This window comes from Felis catus, chromosome F2, assembly GCF_018350175.1.
Source record: "Felis catus isolate Fca126 chromosome F2, F.catus_Fca126_mat1.0, whole genome shotgun sequence".
NCBI lineage: Eukaryota > Metazoa > Chordata > Mammalia > Carnivora > Felidae > Felis > Felis catus.
This window is the reverse complement of record NC_058385.1, coordinates 70,473,298-70,486,295: the sequence shown is the minus strand read 5'-3', so window position 1 is coordinate 70,486,295 and position 12,998 is coordinate 70,473,298. Positions and strand designations below refer to the sequence as shown.

General features: G+C 42.1%; 1 protein-coding gene across 10 annotated transcripts in view; it reads right to left on the bottom strand.

The window, feature by feature from the left end:
* LOC102900020 overlaps positions 1-12,998 on the bottom strand; it is a 369,137-nt gene that overhangs the window by 5,991 nt on the left and 350,148 nt on the right. For 7 of the 10 annotated variants that reach the window (XR_006592291.1, XR_006592290.1, XR_006592287.1 and 4 more), the window contains 2 exons: positions 12,705-12,862; positions 11,389-12,316 (listed from right to left, as the gene is read on the bottom strand). The gene's annotated coding sequence lies outside the window, so the exon portion shown is untranslated. Of the gene's footprint in view, positions 1-11,388; positions 12,317-12,704; positions 12,863-12,998 lie in introns of those variants that run through there. The other 3 variants (XM_045049719.1, XM_045049728.1, XM_045049734.1) reach the window with 1 other exon arrangement.

Below are 12,998 nucleotides of genomic sequence, written 5' to 3'. Positions count from 1 at the left end.
CTGGCCCAAGGTGATTACTTCTCCTGCCTCATCTCACTCAGTTTTTGCCCCACGATTTTCCTTACCACTCCTCCTACACAATTATCCACTGACTGATTACTATTTGTTGTGGTGTGGATACAGTTTATCTCACTGTTGAGTAATATATATAGCTAATATTTGAAATCCCATATTGCATAACCATTAATAAATTATGTCTGCATATCATATTTCATTGAATCCTCATAATGGTGTTGTGGACTAAGTATTCCTTTTCCCATTTTACATACAATATATCTGTCTTCAGAGAGGTTAAACAACTTATTGAGGGTCACATGGTTGGTAATTTGTGTGCTCGTATTCAAATACTGGTCTACTTGACTCTAATGGGGAAAAGGAGGACTACATGTGGATTGATTTCTATTAAATTCAGATCCTTACATTAATAATCTCATTTAATTCCTCTTAATCTATCATTTTTCCTCCTTCTATTATGTCCTACTCCATTAGGCAAGGTTCTGTACATAGCAAATGATCACAGAATGTTGATGAGCATCATCATCATCACCATGTCATTGCAAATTCTATTTTGAGTCTTTGCTTCAGTCGTCATGGGTCATGTTCTATTTATTTCTTCATTCATGCACTAAATAAAGAGACTTGTGGGCAGCAAGGCTGGAGAGTTAAATTCAGTTGGGCAGTAATTGTTTGCGTTTCTTTTTCTACTTTCTAAAAATTGTTCTCACTATCTGCTCTGGGGCCATTCCCAAAGGAGTTCTTGGTTCCTTGAGTTCCTACCTAATTCCCTTCCCGCCAGCCATGCAGTTATTCAACATGCCAATTGTCTGTTCCCAAGTGGCCTTTGTTCTCTTTGGTAAACATCAGTATGATCTAACCATTCCCTAAATGGTCCACCTATATCCTTGAGTATAATCCTTTTTTTTCCCTTTGCAGAAACTGTTCAGAGCTTGGCCAGTTATCTAGCCAAAAGTGCTTGTTTAGCACCTAATACAGGACAATCTTTGATTTAGGAATTGGGAATAGACAGAGATAGGACACTTGGTCCTGTATGGTTCATCAATGGAGAGAGATAAGAAGTGAGGTCGTTGTGGTCTGTTCCTGGGTTATAAATCTGAGCTGAAAGTTACCTAAGACATTGGTCAATCTCCATTTCACAGATATTAAAACTGAGTCCTAGATTTTTTGAAAGCAGTTTCCAGTTTTTTATACCAATTATTTTTATCCCAACAGGTTTTAAATTTCTTAAAGATTGTGTATCCATTTTTTAAAATACTACATTAAGCAATTTTAATGTTTCACAGTCTTGTTAATTGAAGATGCCAATTAGAGCTTCTAATTAGCATGAGGTTGTGTTGCTACACTAAATTGATTTCATTTCAGCAAAATTAGAAAACTTTGACATTTTGCTGATCCTATGCACTAATCAGAAAGCTAAACATAGTTTTTTCCATTGTAATCTCCACTGTGTGTGTGTGTGTGTGTGTGTGTGTGTGTGTGTGCCTGGGGATTCAAGAAGTACAGTTTAAGATAACTTGATAGGGTGGGAGAATAAGAATGCCAATGTCAAGACCAGAGCCCTGAGTTTTGTGGTGTACTTGTATCTTTTCATACATTATTCATTCAACAACCATTCCCTGAGCCCAGCTCTGCATTGGCCATTCTTATATATAGTGTGACACAAAATGCTGCAGAAGCCTTCAAGAAGAAAGCTGGGACATATGGTCTTGTGAGCAGAAAACCATTCAAAGCAGTTGGACCAAGTGGAGGCACAATGAGCAGAGAGCGGAGGGATGGGGGAGGTAGGGAGGGATCGAATTTTTAAAGAATTTACATAGCATCCCAAGGAATTTGAACTGTATTTCATAAGCAGTAAGTGGCCAAGGAAGGCTCTGAATGAGGAAAATGACATGGTCGGTTCATATTTTCTAGAAGCAGCAATGTGGAATGTATTAGCATGGGAGAAGAGATCAGAGTAAGGAGACCAAATCAGAGTCTATCATGGTAATCTAAGCAAGAATGTATGAGAGCAAAAAACAGTGGGAAGGGAGAAGTAAAAGGGAATTGATATGAAAAATACTCAGTGTATTAGGTTGCACTAGAGAAGCAGGGAGGAGTCATAAATTGTTGTATATGTCCTATCAGTCAATTTAGCAGTCTCTTTCAGCCTCCTTTTTGAGCTCAGCATGTTCCACGGGACCCTCTCCAAATTGATGTCAGCTTGTTAGACCAGAAGTAGACACCCGACTCCAAATGGGTCAAAATTTCTTTTTTGGAAATCTTACAGTAAGTCATTGGAGCCTCCATTCACTGGAAAGTCTTGGAGATTAAGGTGGGCATCATAGAGACTCAAGGGCTAAAGGCCATATTGGGCTATGAACAAGCAGTTGAATGTAGTATCTTGGGTGGAGAATGCAGATGATTCATAAAGGAAGAGGGAAATAATGAAGGACCATGTCATCCCAGGGATGAGGCAGGAAGGAAGGATAGGGGAAAAGGACATGGGGACAGAGACAGAGACCTGCATAGTGCCTCATAGTGTCTGAATCATAAGAAAACAAATTGGAAATCATTCCTCCTCAGCAACAAGAAGACTTAGCCATCCCACCTGAAGAACATGTTGAATGGAGTGTGTACTCAACTCTAGAGCTGTTCCAGGACACAGAAGAAGAGAACCTGGGAAAGATCTTAGAAAGCATTGTGACCCTGCTACCATAAGACCAAACATGACATAAAGAAGCTGTGGCACATAAGTGCTTTAGAAATGTGACAAATCAAAGTATTTGCCTATTTTTAAAGAAAGAGAGCCTTTCACAGGAACAATTGGGTAACCACAGCCATTATATTTACATATTCATTTAGCAGTAGTAAATTGCAATGCCACATTTGGGGGATTCGGGGTTTTCTAAAGAATGTCTGTGGTGGGAGAGTCACAACAAGTCTCACTGAAGAAAAATAGAAATGATATGTGCTGGCCATTGTTCCAAGTGGACACAGAAACACAGGAATTGGCAAGACATTTCCCACCCTGGAGAAGCCTGCATCCCAGAGGACATGACCGTATAATGCTAAGTATTTTGGTGGACTGTTGAACAAGAAGCCCTAAGACTCAACGTAGGGTCACTTGCATGAGCCAAGGAGAGATGGAGAAGTATTTTCCAAGGAGGAGGCAATTGAGTTTTACAGGAGAAGCAAATGTCAATTGGACAACCAAACTGGAAGAGTTACCACACATTTCCTCTCAGTGGTATTTCATACATGTAGGCACTGATCTAAAACAAAACCCAAGCCTTGTGGAAGCAGGGTCTATTTTCTTTTAATTAACTCCCTCTTTGGGTCCAACCCCACTTCACATATCTGGTGGTACACTTTCATACGTTGGTAAACCCCATGTGAGCTTTGAAGTACAACAGATCTGCCCGTAAGATCTGCCCACTAATGGGAAATTCTGACATTTCCTAAGTGTAACTTTGAGCGAGCTGCTTAATAGCCTTGTGCCTCAATGTTATAAAACAGGGGCCACTACCTACTTTCACGGACGGCATCAAGAAGCATACCATATAAAGTACGTAGAGTGCGCAACGCATTTCTGGTAATACAGAAAATACTTGAAACAAGTTCATTAAGAACAAGCTTATGCTTTAAATCCCATTATTCCACAAAATCACCTCAAAAATGTAAATATGTTGACAAATGTGATTCATTCATTTACTCCCTCTTTCTGAAAATATTACAGGAAGCTTAGAAAGGAATAATTTTACCTATTACATCTATTGAAACAAAAACATCTACCACTCACACCTCACTAAAGCTCCCTCCCGGTGTTTATCCACCATACCTACAATTTTAAATGGCTTAAATTCTAGCATACATTTAATTATATCTCCTGCTTCTTTGGGGCTAACATTATTCACAGAAATTTTCTCTTTTGCTACATTTTCCCTTTTAATTATCGTTCAAAATTCTTTAGTACTGACATATCATAGTTTATTCTACTTGCTCTCTATTGTTAGATTTTTGAATTATTTGCAATCTTACGATGTTAACAATAATATTGTATTGCCTTCACTTATTCCATAAAGATTTATTGAGTGCGTACTACGTACGAAACACTACCCTCACTGTGGATTCAGGAAATTTGTTCTGGCAGAAATTCCACTTGCAAGGAATTTTCGGTCTAGTAGAGTACAGCTGGATCAGCAGGTAGATAAACACACGCAATCAGAGGAATTACATGGTAGCTACAAGAGGTGCTAAGTTACTCTTCCAGAACAAGTGACTCTATTTAGCTAAAATTCAGGATTAGTTCAAGCAAAACACAGGGAAACTAAATTGGAATCGTTAGGACAGATCACACAAGGTCCTGAACTCGGAATTAGAGATCCCAGAATACTTTCTGTGATTGATGGGTCACCGTGCACTGGGGCATCATGGAATAATGGTTAGAAGAGCACAGATCCAACAATAAGATGTTTGTGAAATAAATCATGATATGTACAAATAATGGAATACCGTGAAACCATTAAATAAGTGGTAGAAGAATAAGTAATGGTTTGAAAATGATTTATAATGTTACTATACAGGGGCGCCTGGGTGGCTCAGTCGGTTCAGTGTCCGACTTCAGCTCAGGTCATGATCTCACAAACTGTGGGTTCAAGCCCTGTGTCAGGCTCTGTGCTGACAGCTCAGAGCCTGGAGCCTGCTTCAGATTCTGTGTCTCTCTCTCTGCTCCTCCCCTGCTCAAAGTCTCTGTCTCTCTCTCCCTCTCTCTCTGAAAAATATATAAATGTTAAAAAAAATTAAAAAAATAATGTTACTATACAGAAAAGTAAGTTATAAAGCAATACATCCAGTATGATCCCAATTTTGTATCAGAAACAAAATGTAGGAAAAAAGTGGGAAATATTTGCTTAGATTTCTTTGTGGTTATTTCAGAGTCTAGGAATTATGAGTGATTTCATTTTCTTCTTTGTGCTTTACTTTCATTTTTGTTTTTTTGTTTTTCATTTTTAAATTAAGCACTCAATATATCCCTAATAATTCAGCATCTGGATTGTTTCCAATTTCTATACTGGAAGTAATGGTTTAATGTTCATCCTTGTACATAAATATATGTATAGATCTCTGTTAATTCATGTAAGTGGAATTTGGGAGTCAAGAGGTATGCTCACAGGATTATATATTACTTTGGTATTAAAATTTTTAACTTAAAAAAAGCCATGATAGAAGCAGGCTATGTTTGAACGTGAATGCCACCATCCCTAGAATATAATCTCGAGCAAATTCTATTAGTTTCCTGTGCCTCGCTCTACTCTCTTAAAAAATTTTTTAACGTTTATTCATTTTTTGTGAGACAGAAAGGGACAGAGCATGAGTGGGGGAGGGGCAGAGAGAGAGGGAGACACAGAATCCAAAGCAGGCTCCAGGCTCTGAGCTGACAGCACAGAGCCTGATGCGGGGCTCGAACTCACAAACCGTGAGATCATGACCTAAGCCAAAGTGGACGCTCAACGGACTGAGCCACCCAGGCGCCCCATCGTTCCACTCTTTTAAATGAGGATGTTAATTGTTCTTCCTCATAGGGTTGTTGTAAACATTGGATGCATTAACTCCCGTAAGGCTTACAATGGTGTCCAGCACATAGTGAGTGCTCAATACATTTTAAAAATCATGAATTTGTACCATTGATAATACAACGAAGGTTTTTTAATTTTGTTTTCCCTGATGCATTTTTTTGTCATTTAATGTGTTCTATTACGACAGTATCTCGCTTAAGTAATTAATCCTTTACTGAACCAATCCCCCAATTAATCTTTTATTTTCACAATTTCTTCCTATTGCGCCTTTAAAAAACACTCTTTAAGGATAATACTCAGGTCGTGAGATCTGAACCTTTTGTTTTTATTGCTCTTGATATGAAAGCGTATTTGTAAATATTCTCTAAAGTACCCAACCCCTGGTCACAATATATTTTGGCATGGAAGTGAGTTAGTAGTTCTACAGTGTCAAAATCAATTTTGAAGGAACACGGGATCCCTAAAGGATTTCAAGCTTCCCTTTTCAAGGGAATATTACAGCCGGAACGAGAGTTCCTTCCCAGCACTTCCCTCTGGGGCCTCACGGAGCTACCAGATGAAAGCAGGCCACACAAGTCTTTTTCACAAAGTGGAAGGCACTCCCGTCAGAAGTAATTACTTATCACCCAAGGAAGTATCCCTTAAATTTTTTGGTTTTGTAGAACATAATCCTATCACGTGAAATACTCTGTTAAACAAAGCCTTACTTGCAAGATGAGACTCCTTCAGCATTCAGAAGCACTCCGTATGCACTCAAAAGAGAGGAGTCCTTCTCAGAATTCTTTGCACTTCCCCCTACGTATCTGGAACTGATAGAAGAATCCCAGTGACTCACCGCAAGGAGCTGAGGACTGGAAGTCGGGGTAGCTAGATTTTAGACTTACTGCACTGCTAATTCCCTGGATGGCCTTGCACTCGTAGTTACAATGCAACTTCTCCCAACAACTTTCCATCCGTAGAAATGAGGCATAGAATCAGCTGATGTCCAAGGTTCGGTTTGGTCCAACACACCTTTCCTTTTTTTGTGGTTTCTTTCTAGACTTGGCTCAGCATCAGGAACGCAGAAATCAGTCATTAAATATTACAATGGAACTCCCCTCAGCACTTAGAGGGAGAGGGCGAAATTCATGTGCTAATATCTTCTTCCTTAACACACAACCCGTGTTTATGAGGTACCTACCAAGTGCTGATACTTTTACATGGTGGAAACACATTAGGAGCAAAATAGAAACAGCCTCTGTCCTTTGAAGTTTACAGCACATCAGATAGTGACACAAGGGATGATAATTAAGTTTGATAGGTACGGCGACCTCAGGGGTAACCAGCTTTGAGAGGCTATGGTTCTAAAGCTGGACCAACAGTAGAGGAGACGCTGAGGTATCGGTTTCTTTAAACAACCTTCCCTAGCCGTTCCCAACACCCTTAGCTCAGGCTAAGGACACGTGCCTCCTTGGGGCTCTTACAGCAAGCACCCTGCGTTTACTGCCATCTGACCCATCAATACGTTGCATTGAAAATATCTGCACATATGTGTCTGCCCCACTAGACGGTACCATCCTCAAGAAGAAGGACCATTTCTATTTCATTTTGTGCCTCCACCTATGACCTCTACTTTAGCACACAGCACAGATCTTGACACCTAGTTAGCCCAGAAAAAACGTTTGTTGAATAGACACAAGGCCTAATCCGCTCCCAGTTTGAGAAGAGCAATGACTGATGGTGGAACTCAAGATATAATCAGAGTTCAATCAGCTCAAGAGTCAAGGTCCAACTCAGGCCAACCAAGTACTGTTATACTTAGAGGATACCCAAATACAGGCAATTCTTTGATTATCTCCATTCTCATGTAGAGTGTTCTTTTATGGCCATATATCTTTAATTTCCCCCCTTTGAAAAGCTCCCTTAGAGCACAGAAGCCTAAAGAGATGATGTTGGCCAAGCCCTTTGACCTCTCTGCAAGAAGGTGAACACACACACACACGCATACACACACACGCAGAAGATCCTGACATTCCTCGGGCTTTTTCTTTTCCATATTGAGATCTTCTCAACAGGCGGTCCCTCTCATTTCAGGATACGTGTCTCTAATAAACTCAATAGAAGGACAAAATAAACCAACGCACTCAGACACAACTCCGAGGCACCGGCAGCCTCTTGCTGTTGTCTAAAAGCAGACGAGCAGCATTGCAACCGACTTCTGCGGCACCTCTGTCGGGCAACCTTTTTCCAACTTGAATCAGAGGGGAAGCCAGCTTCATGCCTGGGGGTCTGCAGGTTCGTTACCGGCTAACACCTCTGCTTCCTCCATCACCTGGCCCTGGTCTGTCTCTCCTCCTTTCATTTCTTTAGTTCCTCCTTGGTCTCGATAAGCTATGTCTCTGTTCTCCCCGAAAGCCCGGCTTTCTTCCACCTCCTTGCCTTTGCACCGAATGAACTCTGGCACCAATACTCCCCCACTTCCCAAACCATCTGCATGCCTTCAAGTCTCTCCCATTTTCAAGGTCCAACTCACAGAGCAAATGCTCCAAAATGTCTTTTCTCAATGCTTCAGCTTAATATAGCTTCTCCCTCCTCTGAGCTTTATATGGAACCCTCTATTTATATATATTCTTCTTATAACTTCCTGCCTGTTCTGGGAGTTCACGGACTGGCCTTATCTTCCCTGCTGGCTGCAAGTTCCCCGAAGGATGATTCATTGCCATGTTCCCAGCACCCAGCACGTGAAAGACGCTCAACACACTGGAGACTACGGCATGGATCAGTAGGGCCCCATCTTGGATTTCTCGTTCTTCACAGTAATAGATGAATCTGGTGTTTGCAAGGAAACGCGATAGGCTTAGTTGCTAAAGAATGTCCCAAATTGTGTCCTTTGTTCTCTGTGGTCCGCCCCCACATAGGCTGATTCTTGAGTGGAAAACATTCGATTCCAAGGGAACAGTGTGAGCAAAGGCACAGGGATGTGAACAGACATTGACTCTTCCGTAAACTGTCATGTGACTTGAATGCAGAGTCTTTACTGGGAGAAGAGATACCACTGGAAAGATAGAGAAAGTTTCATGGTAGACACACTCACATGTCCCACGAAGGGGCTGGAACTTTATCCAGTGACAACTGAAGGGAGTTACCACAAGATGTTACGCATGTGTGGGGTTTTTTAAATTTTTTTAAAGTTTATTTATTCTGAGAGAGAGGGAGCGAGCATGAGCAGGAGAGGGGCAGAGAGAGAGGGCGAGAGACAGAATCCCAAGCAGGCTCCGCACTATCAGCACACAGCCCAAAGCGAGACTTGAATTGACGAACCATGAGATCATGACCTGAGCCAAAGTTGGACGCTTAACCCACTGAGCCACCCAGGTGCCCCTGCACGTGTGTTCCCAAAAGACGACCCTGGATATCATGTGAATAAGAGCCTAGAAAGGGACAAGGTGACAAGCTAAGAGAAAGTTCATTGTGATTCACTGATGGTACAGTTTCTTCTGACTTACCCTGGGGTAGAACAGGAGAAAAGGCAAATCTGTACAGGATGCAAACACCTTTTCTGCAATTAAAAAAAATCTGCAAAACACAAATGAGCTAACTGTACACGGAAGCCTTCAAAAACCAAAGCGACACACACGTGTAAGCTACATGTCCCCTCAGGCTGAGGGAAGAATGCAGCTTCCAATTAAGTCCTGTTTCGAGGCACATCATATTTATTCATTTTATTTGCACAGTGATTTACATCTATTTTTATATGAAACATCCATTGTTCCCCAGACCATGGGGAGGAGAAGGGTGCTCCAGAAGCTTGCAGAGTTGAGGGAGAGGAGCAAATCACAGATGGATAAATTCTAAAGTGTATTTTAAAGTAAAAGTCCAGGGGCGTGTGGGTGGCTCAGTCGGTTAAACGCCCGACTTCAGCTCAGGTCATGATCTCACAGTCTGTGAGTTCGAGCCCCGCGTCAAGCTTTGTGCTGACAGTTCGGAGCCTGGAGCCTGCTTCGGATTCTGTGTGTGTGTGTGTGTGTGTGTGTGTGTGTGTGTGTGTCTCTCTGCCCCTCCCCTCCTCTTAAAAATAATTAAACATTAAACAATATTAATAATAAAAGCCCAAAGAATTTTTGTTCCTTTTCGGCTCAAGTCTTCATGCTAATGTGTCTTTTGGATAAATTTTCATGCATTTCTGTCCTGGGATTTGTGGCCAAACCCAAGGTAAATGACTAGTGTTTACTGAAGAAGTTATTCTCCTTCATCTTGGTTCCCTTTTTTCTTCTGTTTTGGATAATCTACTTTCCTGTGGCTGCCATTTTGAGAGTTCTAAAAATAATATGTAAAGAGAGCTGATCAGTGAAGAGAAATCTGAGGTGAAGAAGGAACTCAGAATCGGTACCTTAAATTATTGCAGTTCTTTCTTCTTGACTGAGAAAACTGAAGAATATTTGACTGATAAAGATCCATATGGCAGAAACTCTTGTCCAAAATTTACTATGAATTCTCTAGAGTCCGTTTTCCCACCTAATAAGTGGGTTGACAATAATACCATCTAAGCTTTGGAGTGCATTACTCTATATTCTCTATTTCAGGGGTCAGCAACCATAGTTTGTGGACTAAATCCCTCAAGCCACTTGCTTTTGTATAGCCAGAGGGCTAGGGAAGAGTTTATACATTTTAAAATAATTTGGGGAAATCAAAACAATAACGGTGTTTTGCGACACATAAAAAGGTTATGAAATCAAGTTTCAGGATCCATAAATAAAATCTCCTTAACATACAGCATTCATTCACCTATTATAATACTTTCCAGGGATGCCTGGGTGGCCCAGTCGGTTAAGCATCCGACTTCAGCTCAGGTCACGATCTCACACTCCGTGAGTTCGAGCCCCCCGTCGGGCTCTGTGTTGACAGCTCAGAGCCTGGAGCCTGCTTCCGATTCTGTGTCTCCCCCCCATCTCTGCCCCTCCCCTGCTCATTCTCTGTCTCTCTCTGTCTCAAAAATAAATAAAAACATTAAAAAAAAATTATAATACCTTCCACCATAGGGATATCAGGCTGCATAACAACATACCGTAGACCAGGTGGCTCAAACAAAAATATATATATATTTCTTACAGTTCTGGAGCCCAGAAGTTCAAGATCAAGGTGCTGCCAGATCTACTGTCTAGTGAGAACCCTCTTCCTGTTTCACAGACAGCTGTCTATTCATTGTGTCCCCAAAAGGTAAAGAGCAGAGATAGATCTAGTCTCTCTCTCTTCCTTTAGGGACATTAATCCCATTGTAGGGGCTCCACCCGCACGACCTCCTCTAAACCGAATTGCCTTCCAATGACCTCAATTCCAAATGCCATCACATGGGGTGGGGGCAGGGTCTCAACACATGAGTTTTGGAGAGACACAAATCTGCCCACAGAGTGCAGTAGCTGCAACGGAGACCATTATGGCCGGCAAACCCTCACATAGTTGCTATCTGGTCCTTTACAGGAAAACTCTGCTTGACCTCTGCTCTATATTTTTAACAGCCCTATGAGTGTTCCCCCCTGTTTTGCCATTTTACAGGTGAGGAGACTGGAGCACCAAGAATGACTTGTTCTAGTTGACTGTCACACAGCTAGGAAGTGGGTTCAGGATCTGCACTGCCCAGACAGTCAGACTCCAGAAGGTTCACTCTCATACTCTATATAACACTGTCTTCCTAATATTCTGGGCTTCCCCTCGAAGCCGCCACTCGGAACCCCCTGAATGAATTTCAAGTTGAAGCCCCATTGCCTCTAAGAAGAACTTCTCCTCTACCCCAGCCCCTATTTCTCTGTTTTCCTTACCAGATTTCCATGTCACTTACCGTCAGTTCCATTCTTGGCTCACAGTCACGTGCGTGCCTGTCCCTCTCCCAACAAATGAGAAGACTGCCGAGAACAGGCAGGTGCCTTCGCCCTTACACCCTGGCCCTCAGCGCAGTGCCTGACTTGTAATGAGCTCAGAAAATGCGAGCTGATTGAAAAAATGTGACTTGGTAAACAAGGGTGATCTCCGTACCCTCCACTGAGGTCAACTCACTTACAACAGGGATTAAAACCTTCACCCTCCTATGTGAAAATGATGCCAGGGCCCAGTGGTTCATTATTAGAGATTCCCTGCATTGGTTGAAAATGAAAATAAAGACATTATTTATTGACAAATAAGCAATTGACAAAGGTGTGTGAACCAGCCCATAGATGGGGACTCACTGCTTTGGGGTTATTTGGACATGCCATTTTCAGGTGTTCACTCTCACTTCGTCCTTCCAGTTGCTAGCTGGGTCATTCCACTTATCTCTTCAAGAGCCTTTATTGACATGCCAGTAGCTACAGAATCAAATCCAGTTTCCTTGGCTGGACATTCAGAGTCCTCATGGGTTTGATCCCAACTAACTTTCTGTGACGGTTACTCTAAATTCTTGATCAGATATATTGTTTACATCTGTTTTGAGCCATTCTTTAGCTGTCGTTTCTTCCCGGAATTTCTTTTGAGGAGAATTCTTCTGTGTCATCATTTTGGCTAGTTTTCTGTCCCTTATGTGTTTTAAAAGCTTGTTATGTGTCCTGTACCTGCGAGCACTACTATATTAAAGAGGGGTCACGCACTGCCTAGGGCTCGGCCCCTCAGGAGGTGGTTTTCAGAGTGTGTTCCGTGCTCTCTGCTGTTGTGACTCTGGTTCCTTTATCTCCGTGCTTGTAGTGATGTTTTGGACCCTCCACCAGGTGTGCTTTGATGTGTTCATCAAAGTAGCCCTGGAAAAAAAAATTAAAAAGAAAAAAAAGAATGAAAAAAAATTGGGGGTGGGGGTGGTGGGCAAGAGGCCTTATCCCATACAAAGAGAGAAATGACAGGGACGGGGAAAAAGAAAAGAAAAGAAAACTGACCAGACATTGAAACTATATATCTTAATACAGAGAGAGAGAGAGAGAAAGAGAGAGAGAGGGAGGGAGGAAAATAAAGAAGGAGATATAGAACAGGTGTAAAGAGAATAGATTAAATATGTTTGCTTAAACAAACCAACAAAACAATGCCCCACAACCAGAATAACCAGACTCGAGAAGGGAAGGGGGGAAAAAGGTATATATATGTACATATATGTATAATAGGAATTGTCCAAGAATTAAATCAGAAAATGCAAACCCGCTGGGTGCCTTGGATCCAGTGGCAGCTCTGGTCTGGAGGAGGGGCTGTCTGATTGGTCAGTGTCGATCTCAGGTAGATACATAGTTCCCAGGTGCGGGGAGAGGGGGTCCCCCTCCACCGTGCCCCCCGCTGTTGTTCCCTGAAGCCCCACCTTGCTGGTGATGGGGAGAAAAAAATGTCAAGACCCCAGTCTCTCCTCCCAGGACCAATGTGTCCCAAACCACTCTGTTCAGGCTGTCCTCACAGTGCCGCAGGCTCCAGCGGCCAGGGTTTTTTCCCCACCCCCTCCTT